We start from the raw sequence: 23114 nt of genomic DNA, 5'->3' as shown, positions 1-23114 counted from the left end.
GTTCAGGGGAATAGGAGCAGTGTTGGTTGTCAACTTAGTTGAGAGACCATGATATCGCACCAATGTGTATTGGTATCATTTCCTTCAGCGCTCAGCAGCCTGGATATAAAACAGAAGTAGATGGCACAAGGTTGTAGTCCTGACAGATGAATGCCATAGGAAGACAAGGCACCAGCCATGATGGGCAAGGACTTGAAGGTAGGAAGGAACAAACAGTTTGAAACAAAACGCAGGTGGCAACGGGCCAAACATGTTGTTAAGGTAGGAGAAAATGTGTGGCGAGCACAACACAGAGAACCTGTGGCAAGGTTGGGAGACTGGGAAGGTTTGTTCAGAGTTTGGAGTGTAAGCATTTAAGATTTGAGGGTGAGAGCATTTCTGCCTGTTGATAGGTCTAGGATATGTCATGAACACAGGTGTCTGAATCAAGTGGAGGGGAAGTTTCTGGGATGAGGAAGTCAAAGCACTAAAGTTTTAGGGAGTTGGATGGTCCATCTTCACAGACATTGTCAGCCATGAAAAGTGGTTGTGACCTGAGAAATCACGTTGAACATGTAGCTCTAACCTACCCCCAGCCCCAAAAGATGCCATCACTCTCTGTATCTGACACATTGTGCAGTAGGTGTTTCTAATGAGAGCAGTGGGCAAAGACAAATTATTGGAGGTACAGGATTTTCTGGTGAGACCCTTTTTGTTGGTGGTATATAACCCAAACCACTTGTTAACAGCTTGAATATTCCCATCTTTCAGTTTTCATGGTATTACATGTTCTCCTGGACTAGTTACTTTCTTGTTAAATCTCAGGAGAGCTTCACTCTTATTTGATCTCTCTCTCCATATATATCTCCATATATAATTATATATATATATAATTATATATATATAATATAAAAATATATATAATATATATATATATATATATTTCCTCTTATGTTGTCTCCTAATTATCTTGCTGACCCAGGCATCGAAGAATAAGGAACACCATATTGTAGAAGAAGCCACTGATGTTGTGGAAAAGATACATGCTTTTACTTCTGTCTAGAATGTTCCCCATTCCCTTCTTCATTCAGTTAATTCTTTTCATTTTTTTACTTTATTTATTTTTTTTAACTTTATTTATTTAAATTCAAATTAGTTAACATCAGGGTAGTATTGGTTTCAGGGGTAGAACCCAGCGATTCATCACTTACATACCACACCCAGTGCTTATCACAACAAGTGCCCTCCTTAATGCCCATCAACCATTTAGCCCATCCCCCCACCCACCTCCCCTCTATCAACCTTCAGTTTGTTCTCTGTATTTAAGAGTCTCTTGTGGTTTTCCTCCCTCCCTGTTTTCATCTTATTTTTCCTTTCCTTCCCCTATGTTCATCTGCTGTGTTTCTTAAATTCCACATATGAATGAAATCATATATTTGTCTTTCTCTGACTAATTTCACTTAGTATAATATACTCTAGTTCCACATTTAATTAATTCTTACTCATCCTTTGGATTTAGCTTAACTGTTTTGTTCTCTCCAGATTATTTCAGGATCCCCTCCCTCCATCAAATACTCTTAAAGCACCCTATTCCCCCCGTGACTCTTAATACCAGTTGTAATTAAACAAACAAAATTAAGTAATTCATTGCTTAAGGTCTATCTCATCTGATGAAATGTACTCTCTCCAAGGACAAGGACCATCTCTGTATCCTTAGCTCATGACATAGTGTCTTAAATAAAGAATGTGCTCAGTAAATATTTGTAGAACAAGTAAATAAATGTACAGTGAACTGAGAGTTAGGAAAACACCAGCTGTATCTCTAGATCTATTCCTACTTGGCTATGTGATCTTGGACAAGTCATTTCAACTCTCTGAGCAAAACACATTTTTATTCACTTTAACATGGTATAAGTTCTGATTTTACAGCGTATCAGCCGAACACCTTAACAATTTTTTTAAATTTTTTTTAATGTTTACTTATTTTTAAGAGAGAGAGATGGAGTGCGAGCGGGGCAGGGAGAGAGACAGAGGGAGACACAGAATCTGAAGGAGGCTCCAGCCTCCAAGCTGTAGGAACTCAGCATGGGACTCAACATGGGGCTCGAGCCCTCAAACTGTGAGATCATGACCTGAGCTGAAGTCAGATGCTTAACTAACTGAGCCACCCAGGCCCCCTGGACACATTAACAATTCTTAACCTCAGCGGTATGTCTGGGCTTACTAAAACTGTTCTCTCAGAACCTCTTAAAGTAGCTCATTTGGAGAGAAACTGTTTTCCTTTGTGTTTCAGTAATCTATTGTTAAGTAACAACTACTTCCCACATTTAATGGCTTAAACAATAATTTATTATCTCAAAGAAGTAGGAAAGGTAGTAATAGAGAATAGAGTGAAAATCAATGAAATTGTAATAGAATAACAAGGAGGTAAGACAGTAGACCATGGGGATATGAAAGGAAAGAATATACAAGGCAGAGGGTACTGCTAGTCCCAGGGTCCTATAGAGGCGTGGCACACATGTGAGAAGATCAGGAAAGAGGCCCTGAGGAGCTAGGGCAGAGGAAGCAAGGGGGATGGTAGGGGGCAGCCATATCATGTTGGGACCCTTGACCAGGTGAGGACTTTGGCTCTTCCTCTGAGTGGGATGGGGAACCGTTGGAGAGTTTTGAGTGAGGTGAGGTGATCTGAAGTCTTCAGTCCTTTCCCATTGTGTGAATTCTAGTTTATTATCTTGACTCTAGTCATGCAGGTTTGTTTTTTCTGGTTGTGAGGTAGAAAAATCTAGTTTTATATGATCAGAGATAGGATTCTTCTTTGGGCAGCTTTTTATTTCATGTTGACAGATGGAGAGCTTGTACTTTTGGTTCCCAAAGAGTTCCCACAGGTAGGGGTAACTACTTTGTCCTAAGTGCAATGTTAATGTTGTATGCCTACTTTTCCTGAGGTGGTCTGAGGTTCAGATGGGTAGATAGCTCAAGGAAGATAGATGGATGGATATAGAGATGGGTGGAGGGATGAATGGATAGATGGATAGATTGTAGGGGGAGAGAGGATGAAGGAGGGATCTTCCTCTTTCAGGCAATGTATCAGGAGGACCGGTTTACTTTTTCTTTCTTTATGAATCACAAACATGGAGTTCACAAATTTCATGGTTAATTAATGCTACCTTGACTCCACTCCCTTAATCATCAAGTATATTCTATTTTAACGAAACGGTGGCTGGGTTTCTGCCTATCTCCCAAAGATAGTGGGAAAGCTAGAGAGATTTGGGATATCACCAGTGGATAAAAGGCATATTTGCTGAATAAAGAGATTTGCTACGGAAAGTGAACTTTGCCCTTTCAGTATGGGAATACTCAATAATGCCCAAATCTTTTCTTTTGTGTTCTGGTTTTATGCAAACACAAATCACACTTTTGTTGACTTCACTCTAACCCAGAAACTGAAGAAGGGGAAATTTGAGTCCCATAGAAGGCAATTTCACCAAACCTGCCTCTCCCATTTGTGATGGAAACTGAGAACACCTATATTTTCTAACCAATTTTATGAAGAAAGAAATGTCCCCAGCAGTAATCAACACAGGCACATGATATGAACACACAAAGCTACTTCTTTAAAATCATACATTTTAGAACAGAGTGCATCTGGTTCTCCCTCATTGTACAAATGAAGGAAACAAGTAAAGGCCAGAAGTTCCTGTTCATACCTGCCATCAGGCTACACTAAGTGTGTGAAGTCACATGACATCGTGGAAATAATATAGGCTTTGTGGAGGTCTGGGTAGAGAACTTTGTGGAGGTTTAATTAGATGCTGTGGCCTTGGGCAAATCATATTATCTCTCTGATCCTTATTTCCCTCATCTGTCCCTACCTCAAGGGCTGGTTGTGAACATTACATGACATAATATGTAAAGCCCTGGCACAGAGAAGATGGTCAGTAAATAGCATTATGATTAGCTCCTTTTTGCTGCCAGTGATGGAACAGAACGGAAATTCTCTCAACAAATACTCAGTGTAACTATAGAATTTAGAAATGTCAACCGATGGTAAACCTGCTTCAAGTAATATTCAATACACAAAAATTCCATATAATTCACGATAACAAACATTTATATATCAAGTATTTTGTGAGACACTATAGTTAACTCCAAAATAATTAAGATTTAGGTATGGCTCCTGCTCTTAAGGAAGTGAGAATAGACATGTGTATATTGGGCTGTATTTCAGTAAGGACTGTGGTAAGTGCCACTAGAGAGGAATGGACATTGGCCTCTAAATGCACAGAAAAGTCTTCTTCTGGATGAGGGCTCAGGGAAGTCTTGATGGAGAAAGTCAAATTTGAGAGGCTTTTTGGAAGGTTCTAGAAAAGAGATTGGGGAACACTTCTATTGAAAGGAGCTTCTTATAGGCACAAATATAGGATATATTTAGATTTAATAAACTCTTTAAATGAGAATAGAATATGTAAAGGGGGACACTTAAATTTAAAGATAGTACCCATCACTTATGAAACACTTGTTGTGTGCTAAATTCTTCTCCTATATTCCTTCTTTTGCTTATTATACAATTCTATGAGGTAGATTGTTATTTTTATCCCCATTTTACAGATGAAGAGCTGAGGCAGAGAGAGGTTAAGTGTATAGCCTAAAGACCTCTTGGCTGGTTTGTAACAGAGCCAAACTTGGGCCCAGGTCCAATGGACTCTGACTCCAGAGTCCATGCTCCAGGTTTGACATTTCTGGCAAAAGTTTTTTGTTATTTTAAAACAAGCTTTTTCTTAAAAATTTTGAATGTTTATTTATTTTTGAGAGAGAGACAGAGAATGAGCCGGGGAGGGGCAGAGAGAGAGGGAGACACAGAATCTGGAGCAGGCTCCAGGCTCTGAGCTGTCAGCACAGAGCCGAACTGTGAGATCATGACCTGAGCCAAAGTCGGCCACTTAACTGACTGAGCCACGCAGGCACCCCTAAAACAAGTTTTTTTAAGTTTATTTATTTTGAGAGAGACAGACAGTGTGAGTGGGGAATGAGCAGAGAGAGAAGATGAGAGAAAGAGAGAGAGAGAGAGAGAGAGAGAGAGAGAGAGAGAGAGAATCCCAAGCAGGCTCTGTGCTGCCTGCACAGAGTCCGATGTGGGGCTCAAACTCACAAAACTGCGAGATCATGACCTAAGCCGAAACCAAGAGTGGGAGGCTTAACTGACTGAGCCACCCAGGTGTCCCTAAAACAAGTTTTGACTTTCTTTTTGTGCCTCCAGATCCACACTTTTCCCTTCACCCTGCCCTGGGCCCCAAGAAGCTGAGCTCTATGGACTCTAGCAGCCTGATCGCTTGCCCTCTGGTTTCTAGTTGCAATAGTGGATGGGAAATTGGAAAGTGGGCCTTAGGTTTACTGGGGCTGCATTCCTCTATTGAACGCCATGGCTCCTGTTGGCCAGCCTCTCCTGGAGCTACAGGCCTCATTGTGTTTCAGAACCATTCCCTCTCCTTATCCTTGCCCTGAAGAAGATATTTCTGGCCCCAGGGTTCTTCACCATCCCTGGTTGTTGTTGTTAAACTCCATCCACATCTTTGTGAAGAATGGTTATAACAATCTATACTCCTACTAGTAGAGTATGAGAGTTCTAGTTGCTTCACACCCTTGCCAATGCTTGGTCTTTTTTATTTAGCCATTCTAGTGAGTATAAAGTGGTGTCTCATTGTGGTTTTAATTTGCATTTCTCTGACAGCAAAGGAAGTTGGACACCTTTTCATGTGTTTATTGGCCATTTGGCTATCTTTGGTGAAGTGTCCAAGTCTTTTGCCATTTTAAGTTGGGTTTCCTGTCTTTTCTTATTTTTTAAATTTTAATTCCAGTATAATGAACATACAGTGTTATATTAGTTTCAAGTGTACTGTATAGTGATTCAACAATTCTATACATCACTCAGTGTTCATCATAAGTGTACTCTTAATCCCCATCACCTATTTTACCCATCCCCTCACCTGCTTCCCTCAGTTTGTTCTTTATAGTTAAGAGTCTATTTCTTGGTTTGGTTTCTCTCTCTCTCTCTTTTTTCCCCCTTTGTTCACTTGTTTTGTTTCTTAAATTCCACATGTGAATGAAATCATATGGTATTTGCCTTTCTCTGACTGACTTATTTTGCTTAGCATTATACCTTCTAGATCCATCTGTGTTGTTACAAATGGCAAGATTTCATTCTTTTTTATGGCTAAGTAATATTCCTCTGTGTGTGTGTGTGTGTGTGTGTGTGTGTGTGTACACACAACATCTTCTTTATCCATTCCTCAAACGATGGACACTTGGGCTGCCTCCATAATTTGGCTATTGTAAATAATGCTGCAATAAACATAGGGGTGCATAACCTTTTGAACTTGTGTTTCATATTCTTTGGATAAATACCCAGTAGTACAATTACTGGATCATATGGGAATTGTATTTTTAACTTTTTGAGGAATCTCCATACTCTTTTCCACAGTGGCTCCACAAATTTGCATTCCCACCAACAGTGCACGAGGGTTCCTTTTTTTCCACATTCTCACCAACACTTGCTTTTTGTGTTTTTGTTTTCAGCCATTCTGACAGGTGTGAAATGATATCTCTTTGTGGTTTTGATTTGCATTTCCCTGTTAATGAGTGATGTTGAGCATCTTTCACGTGTCTGTTGGCCAACTGTATGTCTTCTTTGGAGAAATGTCTGTTCATGTCTTCTACCCATTTTTTTCATTGGATTATTTGTGGTTTTTTGGTATTGAGTTGTGTAAGTTCTTTATATATTTTGGAGACTGACACTTTATCAGATATGTCATTTGCAAATACCTTCTTCCATTTAGTAGGTTGTCTTTTAATTTTATTGATTGTTTCCTTTGTTGTACACAAGCTTTTTATTTTGATATAGTGTCTTTTTCTTATTGATTTGTGAAAGTTAATTATATATTATGGGTACAAATACTTTGTCAAAGACAAATGTTGCAAATGTCCTTTAATCTGAGACTTAACCTTTGCATTCTTGTAATAATATATTTTGGTGAACAGATGTTCTTAATTTTAATATACTCTAATTTAAAAATTTGTATTCTTATGCTTACTGCTTTTTATAGTTTTTAAAGATATGTTTGCTACTCTAACATAGATGTTTTCCTATGCTTTCTTCTAAAAGCAGTATGGTTTTATCTTTCACATTTGGATCTGTAATTCATCTGAAATTGATTTTTGTGTGTGGTGTGAGATTAGAATCCTGATACTTTTTCTTATATGGTTATTCAGTGAACCCAAAACCCTCTCTCTTGGTTTATTGCAATGTCACCTTTTCATAAATCAGGTAACTGTATATCTGAGCTTCTATTTTTGCTCTCTGCATTCTACTCCATTGGTCAGCTTTTCTAACCTTGTGCCAATATTGCACAACCTTGACTATTATAGTTTTAAAACAAGTCTTGACGTCTGGAAGTGGAAGTCATCCACCTTTGTTCTTCTTTAAGGTTGCCTCAGCTATTCTTGGTCTTTTGTGTTTTCAGAAGTATTTTAGAATCAGCTTGTCAATTTCCACAAAGAAATGCTTGAATTTTGATTAATCCTGTGATGAATCTATACATTTATTCTAGAGAAATTAACATCTTAACAGAAATTAACATCTTAACAGTATTGAGTCTTTCAATCCATGAACATCGTTTATCTTTTTACTTATTTAGGTCTTCTTTAATTTTGCCCAATAATATTTTGTAATAGCCAGCAGAGAGGTCTTATACATATTTTATTAGATTTATTCCCAGGTGTTTGATTTGCTTTGGTAAATGGTACTATTTAAAAATTTTTGTTTTCTGGGTTTTTTTTTGTTGTTGTTGTTGCTAATGTGTAGCATTTAATTCATTTTTTGTATGTTGAACCTTTACCTTGTAAGTTAAATAAAGTATATTTGTAGAAGGAGTTTTGTAGATATCTTTTACTAATTTAAAGATGTACCCTTCTATTCCTAATTTCCTAAGATTTTGTTTAAAACCAAGCGTGGGTGCAAACTTTCATAAAATGTTTTTTCTGCATCTCTCAAAATGTCCACTTCTCTGGGTTTTTTTAATGTTTATTTATTTCGAGGGAGAGAGAGACAGAGTGAGAGCAGGGGAGGAGCAGAAAGAGAAGGAGACACAGAATCTGAAGAAGGCTGCAGGCTCCAAGCTGTCAGTACAGAGCCCAACGCAGGGCTTGAACTCATGAACTGCAAGATCATGACTTGAGCTGAAGTCAGATACTTAACCAACTGAGCCAACCTAGGTGCCCCTGTCCACTTCTGTTTTGACACACTTCTAGAACCCAATACTACAGCTCTTTCCCTGGGCTAGACTATGCCCCCATTTATAAAACCCCAGAAACAGATAGTGGATAAATATGGACTTGAACCAAGGAAGTGGCTGTAAACATGGAAGGAGGAGATGAACGTTTAGAGACCTTGATGTTTTATAATAGAAAATATTTTGTACAGCCCCAAATGGGTTTAAATGAACAAGATTTCTCAGTTTTTAAAACTTCTGCCTTTTTGGTAAACATAAAAATCCCTCACACCTTTGTTTAATATTTGTATTATAGAAATAATAACCAATTTCTCAAATGAAGAGTTGATCATGCTTTTTTTTTTCCAAATCACACACACAATATTCCCCCATTCCCAAAGTCTGAAACATCCTCCCTAGAAGAATATTCTCCCTCAGTACTCTTAATTTAAAATCATTGAAATAGCATCCATACATCACCACTACACGAAGGAGGTACTGATCAGCTGGTTTTGCAGTCTATTCTTAATATGGCCTGAGTGTCCCTTGATGAGAGAAGCATAGATAGACTTCTCTATCTAGAAGATAGATAGAGAGAAGCATATGAAGACTCTAACTAGCTATGGAGGGTTGTCATTGAAAAGTGAAAAGCTGTCAATTGTGGCCCAAGTTGCAGATGGACCTTGAAGAATATATACTTGCGGGTTTCCAAATTTACTATTACAGTTTGATACTATACAATTACTTCATTCTTTGAACATTACATTTGGGTTTAAATGAGCCCCAGTGCCCTCTTGTGGATATGAGACAATATACAGAGTACTGCTTTGAGTTTTGTTTTTTTCATCCTGAGGACTACTTTGTGTACTTGTGTCCCATTAATCTAAGGTGAATCTGATGGTAGCAAGATCTCAAGTCATGCAGCCAGACAGAGTGTTGCTTTACAAGCCTGGTGAACGTTAGGTTCCTTATCTGATAAATGGCGATAATAACAGCATTCAGTTTACGAAGGTTCTCGAAAAGATTAAAGGAGGTTTAAGGAAATGTCCTTCCATTCCTACTTTCCTAAGATTTTGTTTGAAACATGAATATGCGTTGAATCTTATCAAATGCTTTTTTTTGGGAGGGGGAGATCTTTTAAGGTATCTACTTTGTTTTGTATGTTTTGTTTTGGGACCTAATATTACAGGTTTTTCCCAGAAGTTGACTTTACTTCCACTTTGTATACTTATAATACTTATACTAGCACATAGTACATTCTCAATAAATCATATCTGTGAATATTATCAATATTCTTAACAGTAAATCCAGAAGGTAGGGAAAGGTAAATAGAATGCTGTATCCTAAAACAACTTGGCTAAAGGTGCTAATAGTCTCCTCTCCCCCCATGCCATTCTACCTTATTCCTGATTCTCTGAGGCAACAACTCAACTCTTAACCATTTTTAAAAATATTTGTGACCATATTTTTAATAATGTGCCTATATGGATTTTTCTTGATTTTTGTCAGATGCTGGTACTGTCTGTTGACTTTCTATTAGGTAAGATGAAAATATAGCTCTCTTATAGTTCTCTCCCTATATACCCAAGTCTTCTCCATTTATAAATGGGATAATTTATACAGATATAATTTGTAAAGATAATTTAATTATATATTTTTATAGTTGGCCCTCTCCACCATAACCAAAAGGATGGACAAAGGCACGAAAGAGTGAATACTAACAAAAGAAACTTAGATTCATATTGTTAATGTTGAACAACACTGGAGTTGAGTCTTAAATGAGGCAAAGAGATAAATTTATAGTTAAAAAATACAATTTAGGGGCACCGGGGTGGCTCAATCGGTTAAGAGTCCGACTTTGGCTCAGGTCATGATCTCATGGTTTGTGAGTTTGAGCCCTGCGTAGGGCTCTGTGCTGACAGCTCAGAGCCTGGAGCCTGCTTCAGATTCTGTGTCTCCCTCTCTCTCTGCCTCAACCCCACTTGTGCTCCGTCTGAGCTACCCAGGCGCCCTCTGTCTTTGCACTTTCTTGATGGTGTCATTTGAAACACAAAAATTTTAAATTTTGATAATGTCCAATTTAAAATTTTTTTCTTTTGTTACTTATGCTTTTGGTATCATATCCAAGACACCATTGTCTAATTCAGAGTCATGAAAATTTATGCCTATGTTTTCTTCTAAAAGTTGCATAGTTGTAGCTCTTACATTTAGGTCTTTGATGTATTGAGTTAATTTTTGAATATAGTATCAGGTAAGAGTCTATCTTCTTCTTTTGCCCTTGGATATCCAGGTGTCTCAGTAGCTTTTGTTAAAGTGGTTGTTCCTTCCCCACTTAATTATCTTGATGCTCTTGTCAAAAACCAATTGACTATAAATATGAAGGTTTATTTCTGGACTCTCAGTTTTATCCCATTCTATTTATGTCTGTCCTCTGTACCATGCTGTATTAATGACCTTTTGCTAAGTTTTAAATCAGAAAGTGTTAGTTCTCCAACTTTGTTCTTCTTTTTCAAGACTATTATTAGGTATTCTAGATTCCTGGAGTATACATATGAATTTTAGAATCAGCTTGTCAATTTCTACAAAGAAGTCAAATGAGATTTTGATAGAAGTTGCATTGAATCAGCTTGGGGAATATTGCTATCTTAACAATATTAAGTCTTCTGATCCATGACCATGGATGTTCTGCTACTTATTTATGTCTTCTTTAATTTATTTTGATAATGTTTTGTACATGTTAGGAATGTTTTGTACTTCTTTTGTCAAATTTATTCCTAAGTATTTTCTTCTTTTTGATGTCATAAATGGGATTATGTTTAAACTTCATTTTCAGATTTCTCATTGCAAGTATACACAGATCATTTTTTAAACATAAATTTGAGGGGCACCTGGGTGGCTCAGTCAGTTAAGCATCCGACTTCAGCTCGCGGTTCGTGAGTTTGAGCCCTGCGTCGGGCTCTGGGCTGACAGCTCAGAGCCTGGAGCCTGCTTCAGATTCTGTGTCTCCCTCTCTCTCTGCCCCTCCCTTGCTTATTTATGCTCTGTCTCTCTCTGTGTCAAAAATAAATAAAACATTTTAAAAAAATTAAAAAAAAACAAACATAAATTTGAATGCTTTTCCTTTGGTGTACAGTCTACATTTGCTGCAAAATGCTGCCTATTTTATTTCCCTGGTTTGTTTACTGTAATTTATGTACCTACATAACTCCTGAAAACATTCGAATTTTTGAATCCTGATTTAAAGCATTTAAAAAGTTCTTTTTACGTATGTGGGTTGTAAGGATAATTAGTAGATACTTCTTATACTCTGTAAATACTCCATTAGGAAGTTTTGGACATGTATGTAATAACTTGTTAAAAATTTTTTTTTAATGTTTATATTTGAGAGGGGGAGGGGAGGGGCAGAAAGAGAAGGAGACACAGAATCTGAAGCAGGCTCCAAGCTCTAAGCTGTCAGCATTGAGTCCAACGTGGGGTTCGAACTCACGAACCATGAGATCATGATCTGAGCCAACGTGGGACACTTAACCCACTAAGCCACCCAGACGCCCCATCTAATAACTTTTTCCATGTAGAGACTAATGTATCCCAAAGTGAACTTGTTCTTATCTGATCATTTATTTAGGTTATCTAGGTCTGGCATTCTCAGATAGAGGAGGAGGATGGAATACATGCTGTTCTCACCTTCCAAATCCTTGAATAATGCCAAAAATTCAGATCACTCTCAGCACAGTTGGGAAAATCTGAACATTTTCAGGGTTGACTCAGGAAGGGTTTAAGTGGGTACTTGCAGGTACTGTTGGTGGAACTATAAAATGCTACAGGCTCTTGAAAATCAGTTTGCCAATAACAAAAGATAAAGGTTGTAACTTTTAACACTATAATTCTCTTCCTATAAATCTAATATTCACATCAAGATTTATAGAGAGTCTTCATCAGTATTATTTTATAGTGTGAAAATGTTCAAATCAATCTATATGTGCCATGAAAAATATTTATCTCTGCATGGAACAAGACTGGCAGGAGATGCAACAAACTGTTAATGTTATCTCTGAGGAATTAGAGAATGGGTTATTTTAACTGTCCTTGTAGTTTCCACAGTTTTCTAAAGTTTTAGGGTTATTAGCGTGTATTACTTTATCACCAGAAAAATGTATTGTTAAAAAAGTGGCTTGAGAATTTTAGAACACTGTCCAAAAGGCCTGGGAGCTTATGAGTAAAACATTTAGCCAGTGCCCCCCCTCCCCTCCCCTGCCCCAGATGAGAGCAAGAGCATTAGGATAGTGGTACCGGATACCAGCTTGAGGATGGAAATTTGTCTCCTCTTGCATCTGTGCCCATCCGTGAAGCTCTTCGTTTTTTGCTTCTCTTGCTAAGTGGAAAACCTTTCTCTCTCAAGGCCTACAGGGAAGGGGTCAGGTGGTATTTGGAAGAAACTAAAAATTCCAGGAGTCTTTTCCCTCTAGCTAAGTAAGACTGGAGTTTCGCCTCTCCCTAAACTAAATACATTCTCTCTGTTTTCTGTTTTCTGTTTTCAGACCCATCCCGAAATTGCTGTGTTCATTCACGCTTTAATTTCAAACAATGGTCGGGCTACCTATATGTTCATAGCAGTGAATCGCAAACTTGATAGACATCGGGATCCCCCGAGAGCTTGTTAAAGTCGGATTGGGAGGTCCAACCGCTAGAGATCCTGATTCAGTAGGTCTGGGATGCAAACTGAGAATTTGCATTTCTAACAAGTTTGTGAGTCATGGTGTAGCTGCGGGTCTGAGGACCGTGGTAAATGAGAGCAGAAGGAAGGGAGATCACAGGATGTGGATGAAGAAAGGTACTAGGTGAATGGGCGCTTAGGGGATCTTATAAAGTGAAACTGGATAGGGGTGAAGTCAATGTGATGCATAATGATAAAGAGTTAAAAGCACAGACTCTGTACTGTACAGACCCAAGTTTGAACGCCCGCTCTGCCAGAGGGAGCTGTGTGATTTTTGGTAAGTTACTTAACTTGAGTTTCCTTAAGTGTAAGATGAGGATAATAATAGTTGTCGCTTCAGAGGGTGACTGAAAGAACTGAGATAACAGACAACAGCAGTTACCGCAGTATCTGATCCGAGACGGGTGCTCTATAAATGTTGGCTCTCACTTTTGCTTCCTTGGCTGTGTTACAGATGACCGCAATCCCTTGGAAATGCTTTTACTGGATGAGACATATAATAGATTTGGACACACTGGTTCTTGCTGCCATGTACATTGAGGGTCTGAGTTGTTGAGGACTTGACCCACGTGTACATGCTACCAGTGTAATTGTCCCGAGAAGCGGTGTGCCGCTCTTCGTTTCAGTCTGGGTCTTGGTTTTCTTATTTGTAAATTTAAGGGAGCTGAGCTAGGGAATTTCTTAGATGTCTTCCAGCTCTGAAATACAGGTTTCTCATTGCCAGACCAACTCTATGAAATTGGACTTTCTTCACTTAGACACAAGGTGGCAGCGGAAGACAAGACTCTTGGCTGCCATTTGCCGGTAGGATAAACTAATGTTCCCTAACCTACTGGGTGTAATAAGAATGCAAATGACTTAAAATGAGAACCCACTCTTAGGGGTTTCTATGGGGCTAAAGTTTAAAGTCCCTAGAATGATGTTTATATCACTATCGTCAGAATTTTCCTGTTCTTCCAATACATATACACAGAAGGTATGGAGCCATTACTCAGCACCTGCCATACACACACACACACACACACACACACACACACACACACTCACAACCCTTCCCAAGGCCCTTTTCATCATGGCTACTGCTTTTCAGAAAAATACCTGCCAAGTTTTCACCTGTGATAAGCTGGGGGCTACATGGCAGGGTGGCAGCTGTGTGCTTGGCGAGGTAAAAACAATAATTTCTTTCTTCCAAATCTATGAGGACTTTTTTTTCCTCCAAAACATAGTGGGCTGGTAGTGCTTACCCGGGGAAATAAATTTCAAATAAAACACCCTTGTGTTGTGGTTGCATTTATATGTGTCCCGGTTCCAGTCTGTGGTAGGAGAGGCAAAGCTGTTTGGGACATTGTGATCCTTGGTTGCCTGTGACCCCCGGCCAGGTGGGCTGGGAGGGGGTGGGGAAAAGGCAGGAGACTGACCATGAAGTGAGATGGGCAAACATGTTGCAAAATCGAGGAGCTAGAGAGGGTGCTTCTGAGGATTCCTAGGGGCAGAGGCCAGGGTCCCGGTTTGGGTGCAGGCCAGGTGACCTTTAGGAAAGGAATTTCAACCTGAGGCCTAAGGGAGTGGGCATGAGGTCCAAAATACATGACCTTTCTCCAAGGACTGAGTGTTTCAAGACAGAAGTCAGCCTAAGAGTGCAGATGGAAGTAGAATGGAAAGGCTAAAAAGACAGGGCCAAGGGTCAGGTTAAAGACTAGAAGGAAACTGATACATAATATTGGGAAGAAGGCATTTAATGGTTTAAATGTATGCCATATGACTTGAGCAATTTGAAACTGTGTTTATAACCCCCACCCTCCCAATAGCATTCAGCTCGTTCCTGAGATTTGCTCCCATGATGGTAAAGAATGATTGGCTGTCATCTTGAACAGATTTTTGGGATGCTCTAGATCTCTGCAGGGAGGACATGTCCAGAGAAAGGAAAGCAGGGCCATGTTACTGTCAGTTTACGAACCGAGTCTTGATTTGCAGAGAAAATTCTCTTCCTTCTTTCTTCTTTTTTTCCCTGCTGAGTGGTAAGAACAGAATAATCAAGGAGAACAGCAGCAGGAAGCTGGCAGATTTGGAATACTGACCATTTCCTCGAAATTACTTTGCTTTCCACCTTCATGTGCCTGCTTTCGATGCTATAGCCTTTGCAGGGTATATGGGGATCAAGGCACAAAGAGGGAAAATGCTTAATCTTTGAATTTGGTGGCCTTTTTGGGAACCACTACCCAAATTACCTCCAAAATGAGTGGGGTTGGGGTGGGTGAAGAGGACTTAACATGGCTCTAGGGAGCTTGGGGTGACAGGAAGAATGCAACAAACTTGAATCACACATTTATCTTACAGGTTGATGAGGGCGTTCCTAGGGAGGGAGAATTAGCAAAAAATCCAGTAAAGACCTATCATAGACCTGAATGATGACTAACTGAAGAGAGCTTTATGGAGGGGCTAAGGTGGAAAATGGTTAGTATTTTGCTAAAATGCAGGGAAAAAAGAATCACAACTGAGTCTTGGATTGTAACTGATTTCCTTGGCAATTTCATAAAAGTACCCAACTGTGGAGCATGCCCACTCTGCATGAACGAGTCCTATAAAATGCCTCACCACTTTGCACAGTGCCACTCAGGCCAGCCTGGTGTTAAGTTTCCAGTCAGGGAGCTGGAGCAGGTGGTTGATTCTGTGTCAGAGACTGGTCCTGGATTTCCAGGTCCTTCAGAGGACACTCCATGGAGCTGTTGTACTGTTGGATCTTTCACAACTCCCTAACAGATGTTTGCGCATATGTTGTAGTCTCTGAAAGAGAGAGAACTCCAGGTAAACACAAGAAAAAGCTGTTCAAGGGGGCACCTTGGTGGCTCAGTTGGTTAAGTGTCCGACTTAGGCTCAGGTCATGATTTCGTGGTCAATGAGTTGGAGCCCCCCATCGGGCTCTGTGCTGACAGCCTGGAGCCTGCTTCAGATTCCGTCTCTCTCTCTGCCCCTCTCCCACTCGTGCTCTGTCTCTTTCTCTCTCTCAAAAATAAATACACATTAAAAAATTTTTTAAAAACAAAAGAAAAAGAAAATGCTTTTCAAGCTGACTATGGGAGAAGGGAGAGCTGTTTGCTGATTCCAGCTCTAAAGTTTGGGAAAAAACGACACTTCCGTCTCCTTGGTCACATTTACAGCTAGTTATTTCAAGGGTGAAAGGAGAACTGGGCAATTGCTGAAGGAAAGCCTTTAAAAGAAAATGACTTCATTGTCATTAGCAAACACTCACAGTGACAAATCTCTGTCCTCACTTGGGAGGCATTGAGAAAATGCTGAAGATAAGGGAGAAATTTAGAGGACTTGGGACTTTGCTTTTTCTTATCTAGGTCAGACATTTTTGATCCTTAAAAAGTGATATACTACTGCATATTCATTAGCTCATCATTATAATATTCTGCTGCTACAGTTTCTGGACTGGGGTAGAACCCATGAGTTTATTGAGGATGAATGACCTATAAAAACTAAATCAAAGGCTAATAGAAAGCAAGAGGCAACTTAATGGATTTTTTTTCAGTTTCTAAAAGCCTAAGTATTTAAGTGAAAAGTATGAAGTGTAGTAACATTTTGTAGGCACTTTGGAAAACAGTTTAGAAGTTCCTCGAAAAAGTTAAATGTAGAGTTACCATAGAAGCAGGAACTCCACTCTTAGGTATATACCCAAGAGAGGTAAAAACACACGTCCACACAAATGTTCATATGAATGTTCACAATAGCATTATTCATAATATCCCCCAAATAAGGGAAACCTAGATATCCATTAACTGATAATCGATAAACTGAATGGAATATATCCATTCTGTGGGATATTATTCAGCCATAAAAAAGGAATAAACACCGATATATGCTACAACATAGAGGAACCTTGAAAACATTGTGCTAAGTGAAATTGTCACAAAGGCCACATGTTGTATGACTCCATTTATATGAAATGTACAGAATAGGTAAATCCATACAGATTGAAAGAAGATTAGTGGTTACCAGGGCTGGGTGTGGGGGAGAATGAGAAGTAACTGCTAATGCATACGAAGCCCCTTTTTGGGGTGATGAAAATGTTCTGAAATTAGATGGTGGTGATGGTTGCATGACAACGTGAATATACTAAAAACCACTGAATTGTGTGATTAACAAAGGTGAATTTTATGACACGTGAATTTAATTTTATGGTATGTAAATTATATCATGATAAACTATGAAGCATGAAACTTTATTTGAAAAATATACTATTTGAGGGGCGCCTGGGTGGCTCAGTTGGTTAAGTGTCTGACTTGGTATCAGCTCAGGTCATGATCTCATGCTTAGTGAGATCAAGTCCCGAGTTGGGCTCTGCACTGATAGCACAGTGCCTGCTTGGGATTCTCTCTCTTCCTCTCTCTCTGTCCTTCCCCAGCCCACGCTCTTTGTCTCTCAAAATAAGTAAGTAAACTTAAAAAAAAAAGAGAAGTACTATTTGAAATATAACGCAATTATAATAAAAAATGAAGTATGGGGAAGGAGAAAAAAGCAATGGGGAAAAGTGGAAGAGAAAACATTTAAAAAACAAACAAAAATATTTAGCACAAGAAAGAAACTGAGACTAAAAGAGGAGAAAGGGAGACTGATTCCATGATTTTTGACATAATAGAAAATTTCTCTCATTGTTCTTTGGGGGTCATTTGAACTGTGGTCTTCAAATTGTTATTGCCTATTTATTGTTGCCTTTTGCACTTCTAATTAACAAATTGACCATTGTTTCCAGTCTTCTAATTGACATCTGCCCTTAAATGGTTCAGTGGCTTTGTTTTTATTTCAGTGGAATTAATGAACTGAGGATGTGAAAGTCGTCTCGGTTTGCAGAATCAGTCATTAACTAGAGTTGGATATTACATTTAAAAACCATTCAAATTCAAGCTGAGGCTTGTCTGAATAAAGGTTCTCCATCGCCAAATATAATTCCATTATTTATGGTCATATTGAGAAGTCCCACATTGAGAAGTCTTTCTTCTGACATAGGATCGATGACTTATCACTCTTACCCAACTGGTACAACTTTATGATGTCATTCTTGCACATGAATTGGTCTTGACCTATTCTCAAACAACAGATGGGTAGAAAGCTCAGCTTATTGACATAGGGCCTGGCATCGCTATGATTACATGTGAGTCACTTCTAATAATCAGAAATGATACTACATAATGACACAAATACAATGAGAGAGGTCGGGAAAGTCAGGTTAGTGGAAAATTATGGAAACGAACAGTAGACTAAGAGGAGATGGGGGTTCTGGCCCTTCTCTTCCTCTGGTCCACCACATAGTCTTCCCTCTCCTCCACCTTCTGTGGTCAATCAGTTACCGAGGCTGCTAATTTGACCTCCTCCTACTACTCAAACTTATTCTTTTTTCTCCATATTTCTTCACCTCTAGCCTGATCCATTGCAGTATTGTTGTTTCCTAGTCTCTAATCTTGTCCCCCCCTAAAATCCACCCTTCATATTATGAAAATATTTCTAAAGTTCAAATTATGCTATGTCTCTGCCCCATTAGTTTTCTGCATTGAGAGCAGATGAAGCTCTAAGCAGAGATGCTCATGGTGTGAAGGATGGGGTTCCCTTGCAAGGCCATCAGACCTTACCTTACTTGAGCCCCTCCCTGGGAACCCAGAGTAGTCCCTGCACTGAATGGCCTGAGTCAGCTGACACTCCAGTAACAGCACTTTGGTCATGATTTATGAGAAAATGAATATGATTAAAAAAAAAACAGAAAAGAAACCCAAACCATCAGCTAATAGAAATAATGCATTAAATACCTTACAGAAATACAAAGTCCCAGTGCCAGTCCCTGGGAAAAGTCCAATCAATGGAGACTTCGGCCTCTAGTCTTGGTTCTCTAAGCTTCTGGTCCTGGGTCCCTTTCATGAATTATGCTGCTACCTCTAATTCCAGCTCCAGTCCACAAATACAGGGGAAATTTGTGAACAAAAGTATTATAGGGAGACCTGGGAACCTCCTCTGAGTGAGCCAATGCAGGGAGTTTTGTTTCCAGCCAAACTTTCATCATACCCAGAATTCATTGATGTGGTATTTATGTTCTCACTTGAGAAAGTCCTTTCCTACTTTGTGAGACTTCTGTTCATCTCATTATCATTAAAACTGTCTTCAAATACATTCCCTGGTGATATGACTTGGTGACTTTCTTATCCCCAATCTTACAAAGGGACTAGATACTTAGTGCTCAAAAGACCCTTTGAAGGGTAACAGTAAGGTTTCTGCTAAATCACAATTGCCTGGTCTGCTCTGTTGTAAAAGGAGTCTGAGCTTTGATAGGTGAACTATGCCTGCCATGGGTGCAGATGGGGAAGAGTCCATGTATTTGCCCATCCTGGATCACACCCTCATTGTCTAGGAACTGGTGAGTCACCTTCGTTTATTAGCAGTGGGCACTGAATGGGTGTAGGCAAATTACCTGGACTGTTAAAGACAGAATGTCCAGAGGTCCACTCCCTTCCCTTCCCCATTCCCAGCAGTAAAGATGCATGCATCTCAAGTACAAAATATTCCCAGCCCTGCATGCCCAGCAGACTGGTCTCAGCTCTGCCGATCTAAACTCAGATTGTGTGGCCTCTCAGAATTCCTCTCTGACTAACTTGTCATTTTTTCAGATGCTGTGCTAGATAGAGACATAAGATTTGGGATTCTTGTCCATGCAAATGAAATTTAAGGAATTTCTCTTAGTTGAGCTGCCGACTTACTAGAGAAATCTTAGGGTTTTTTCTTTTTCTTTTTGGAAATTAAGACTTCAGTCAGTGACTGAAGTCATTTTGGAAATTTCTTAAACGTCATGGGATCTCTTCTGTTAATTCCCAGGCCAATGAGGACCTAAGTATGCTAGCAGAGAGAAGAAATGGCCAGGTGTTTGCAAAGTAGCACCCTGGGCCAGAACTCATCACCCTGTGACCTCAGACTGCTCCTGGAGCCAAGGCCTCCTAGGTGCACACCTGTAAAAGGATGTGGGTTGAACAACCTACTAGCTGCCTCACTGCAGCATTGTGGCTACAACAGAACAATGGCAAATGTTAGGAATGGGACACAAAGCCTTTTTTTCTTCCAAAGCAAATGCTATGAATTATTTGTGGTAAACTTCCTTAATTCAGTTTTTTTTTTTAATCCAGAAGGTCGTATTTCAAAACAAGAGATGTATTTGTTGTAGGAAAATTTCTACTCAAATAATTCTTAGAAATTGCAAGATGGTTATTTTGATACTGTATGTATGTGTGTCTGTGTGTGTTCCTAATGAAGAATGAGAGCTACACTTTTACTAATCATATCAAGTATCAAGTTATCTCAACTTCTGACACATAGGGGGGAAAGAATCAATGAATCTGTTAGAGGTACTTTGAGAAGTCTCAAACCTCAAGAATCCTTTAGGTGCTGAGCGCCCTGAGGGCAGGGACTACATGTATTCATCTGTATAGTCTCTGACCCATACCCCCCTCTAGCACATACCAGGTGCTCAGTAAATGTTTGTTGTGGTTAAATGGGAGTCTTTATTTGGTAACTTTGAATTCTTTTTTTTTTTAAGTTTATTTATTTATTTTGAGAGAGAGAGAGAGAGAGAGAGCGCGCACAAGCAGGGGAGGGGCAGAGAGAGAGGATGAGAGAGAACCCCAAGCAGGCTCTGCACTGTCAGTACAGAGCCTAATGCGGGGCTCAATCTCATAAACCGTGAGACCATGACCTGAGCTGAAACCAAGAGTTGGATGCTTAACCAACTGAGCCACCCAGGCACCCCTATCTGGTAACTTTGAAAGACAGGCAAAAGTAGAGTGAATTCTCATTAAGGCATACAGTTTTCTTTCATTTTCTGTCTTCTCCTCCACGCCCCCTCCTTTTCCTCTCTTCTCTTCTCTTCCTTTTCTTTTCTTTGTATGTGTGTGTGTTACGTGATCTGAATGATTTGAAAGGATTTAAATGGCTCTTCAGGTTTGGTAGTGCTCTATGGAGGCTGCTGGAAAATGAACATATTTCCAAACATGTACCATAACAAGTTTGGTGCCAGGCATCCAAGCTTATTCTGTGTACTCTCTTATTTACCTGCAGAATATTAAGATTGGTACAGGTTAGGGAATCAAACCCTTAAGGGCTGTATTGAAGTTTCTTTTTATTGGAAATGACATACACCCAATTAAGCAAAAAGAAGCTATTTATTGGATCACCACAGGAAGGACAGGGGCATGCCAGACCCTAGAGACAAGTGGACCTGGGACATTGAGTGGAGCCAGGAACGCTTTCTCCATCCCTCAACATCGCCTCTCTCTGCTTGTTGTCTTCTTCAGTCCAGTAGGCTGAGATCTACTCCCTGCAAGTGCAGAAATCCCAGGGAAGGCTCCTGATTGGCCTTGCTTAGGTCACATGCCTGCCATGTGGCCACTGAGGCACTCTGGTTGGTACCCTGGAATCACAGACTGCAGCCAGGAAGGGGCAGTTCCTGCAAAGAAGGGGGTGCCTTTCCCAGAAGAGAGGAGGGCGTTGGATAAACAATCAAGCACATCTCCAGGGGCCAGGGAGAAGTCATAGAAACCATGGACTGAAAGAGTGATTGCTGACAAGAATCCCCAGTTTGCTCCTAAATGTTCAGAAGGGTGCATTTAACTTGAGTGACTTCAACTCTGTGCATTTGGATAAACAGGAAAAAGAAAAGAAATAGGCAAAATAGGAGAATCAACTTGGCTTGATGTTCTACTCACTGAGTGTGTCCTGAAGTGAGAAGGGGTGGGGCGGTGTGGCGTGAATCTCCTTGGTCTCATTTATTCTCATCTTGCCATGGAACAATCTCTCTTCCCCCTGACTGAATGTACTGTCTAAACATATATGTTATTCATAGAACTTGGCACTTAAATTCAAGCCAACCCCTTTATTTAGTGCTGAACCAGAAAAGCAGAGATCATTTCCAACACTTTGTGGGGGCGTCGGGGCAGGCAGGGGACAACTAACTGTGCTCAGCTTACAAAGAGGCAGTTGCTAAGGTGGTGTGTTTCTTGATTTTTCAGGCCAATTTTGACTATGTGATTCTTACTATATACACTGACTGATTTTAGAAATTAAGGTGCTTCTTATGTTTCTGTATGTGATTCTGAGTGTATTATTAAGGTGATATGTCTTTACTACATCTTTCCTGTTTATGTGAGTATCAGGTAGAAATCAGGATGACTCATGAGTAGATTTGGGAGGTGTGAGTTGTGGTAGTGTTGCAATATAGGGGCTCTGATATGTATAGAGCTTCTTATATCTGAATCATTCTTCAACCTTCTGCTTGATGCTTTAATGGGTGTACTTGACCATAGACCCACAAGGCTAGGTTCTTTTGGATCATCTAATTCAGTCTTCCAGCTAATTCCTAAATACCACAGGATCATCCAGGGTAGGACTGAATACCTCAGTAACCTAGGACACCCCTCATTTAGGGCAAGCCTCTAATCTTCAGGTAACTCTGACCATTAAAACGATATTGCCCATATAGTGAGCTCCGTTCTGAATTCCTGTAATTGATACCCTTTGATGTTAGATGTGCTCCCGGGTCACATGGAAATCATCTAATCCCTCTTCCTGTTGGCAGCATTTCAAGCCTTTGAGAAGACGAGTCATATCCCTCCAAGTCTTTTTTTTTTTAATTTTCCCTGCTTTATTTTCACCAGGTGTTCCTGATGATCATGGTGATGTTGATGACAATGCTAGTAATAATAGTCAACATTTATTGGTTACATATTATGTGCCAGGTGTCATTCTGAGCAACTCATATATATTAATTCATATAAATCCCTTAACAACTTTATGAGGTAAGCACTACCCCCATTTTATAGATGAGGAAACTGAGGCAGAGAGAGGTTTGGTCATGTGCCCAAAGCTATACAGCTAGTAATAACAGAGCCTAACTTTGAACCCAGGTGGTTTGGCTCCCAAGACTTCCCTTTTAATACCATTGCTTGATGACACTCCTGTGTGTGATCCACATTGCCCCATCTCTGTTAGAATGACGTCCAGAAGTGGATATAGTGCTACAAGCACGGTCTATGGACTGCATTTTTATACCTACTAAATTTCTGTTAGTGCCACCCACATTTCCGTTAGTTGCATGCTGTACCTCATAAACACTGAAGCAAAGG

At 39.7% G+C, this 23114-nt stretch overlaps 1 protein-coding gene across 3 annotated transcripts in view; it reads left to right on the top strand.

Moving 5' to 3' along the window:
- The window catches only part of SHROOM3 (shroom family member 3), a 321642-nt gene that overhangs the window by 52962 nt on the left and 245566 nt on the right, over positions 1-23114 (top strand). The window lies entirely within an intron of this gene.

Source organism: Acinonyx jubatus, chromosome B1, assembly GCF_027475565.1.
Source record: "Acinonyx jubatus isolate Ajub_Pintada_27869175 chromosome B1, VMU_Ajub_asm_v1.0, whole genome shotgun sequence".
NCBI lineage: Eukaryota > Metazoa > Chordata > Mammalia > Carnivora > Felidae > Acinonyx > Acinonyx jubatus.
This window is presented reverse-complemented; position numbering and strand designations above follow the sequence as displayed.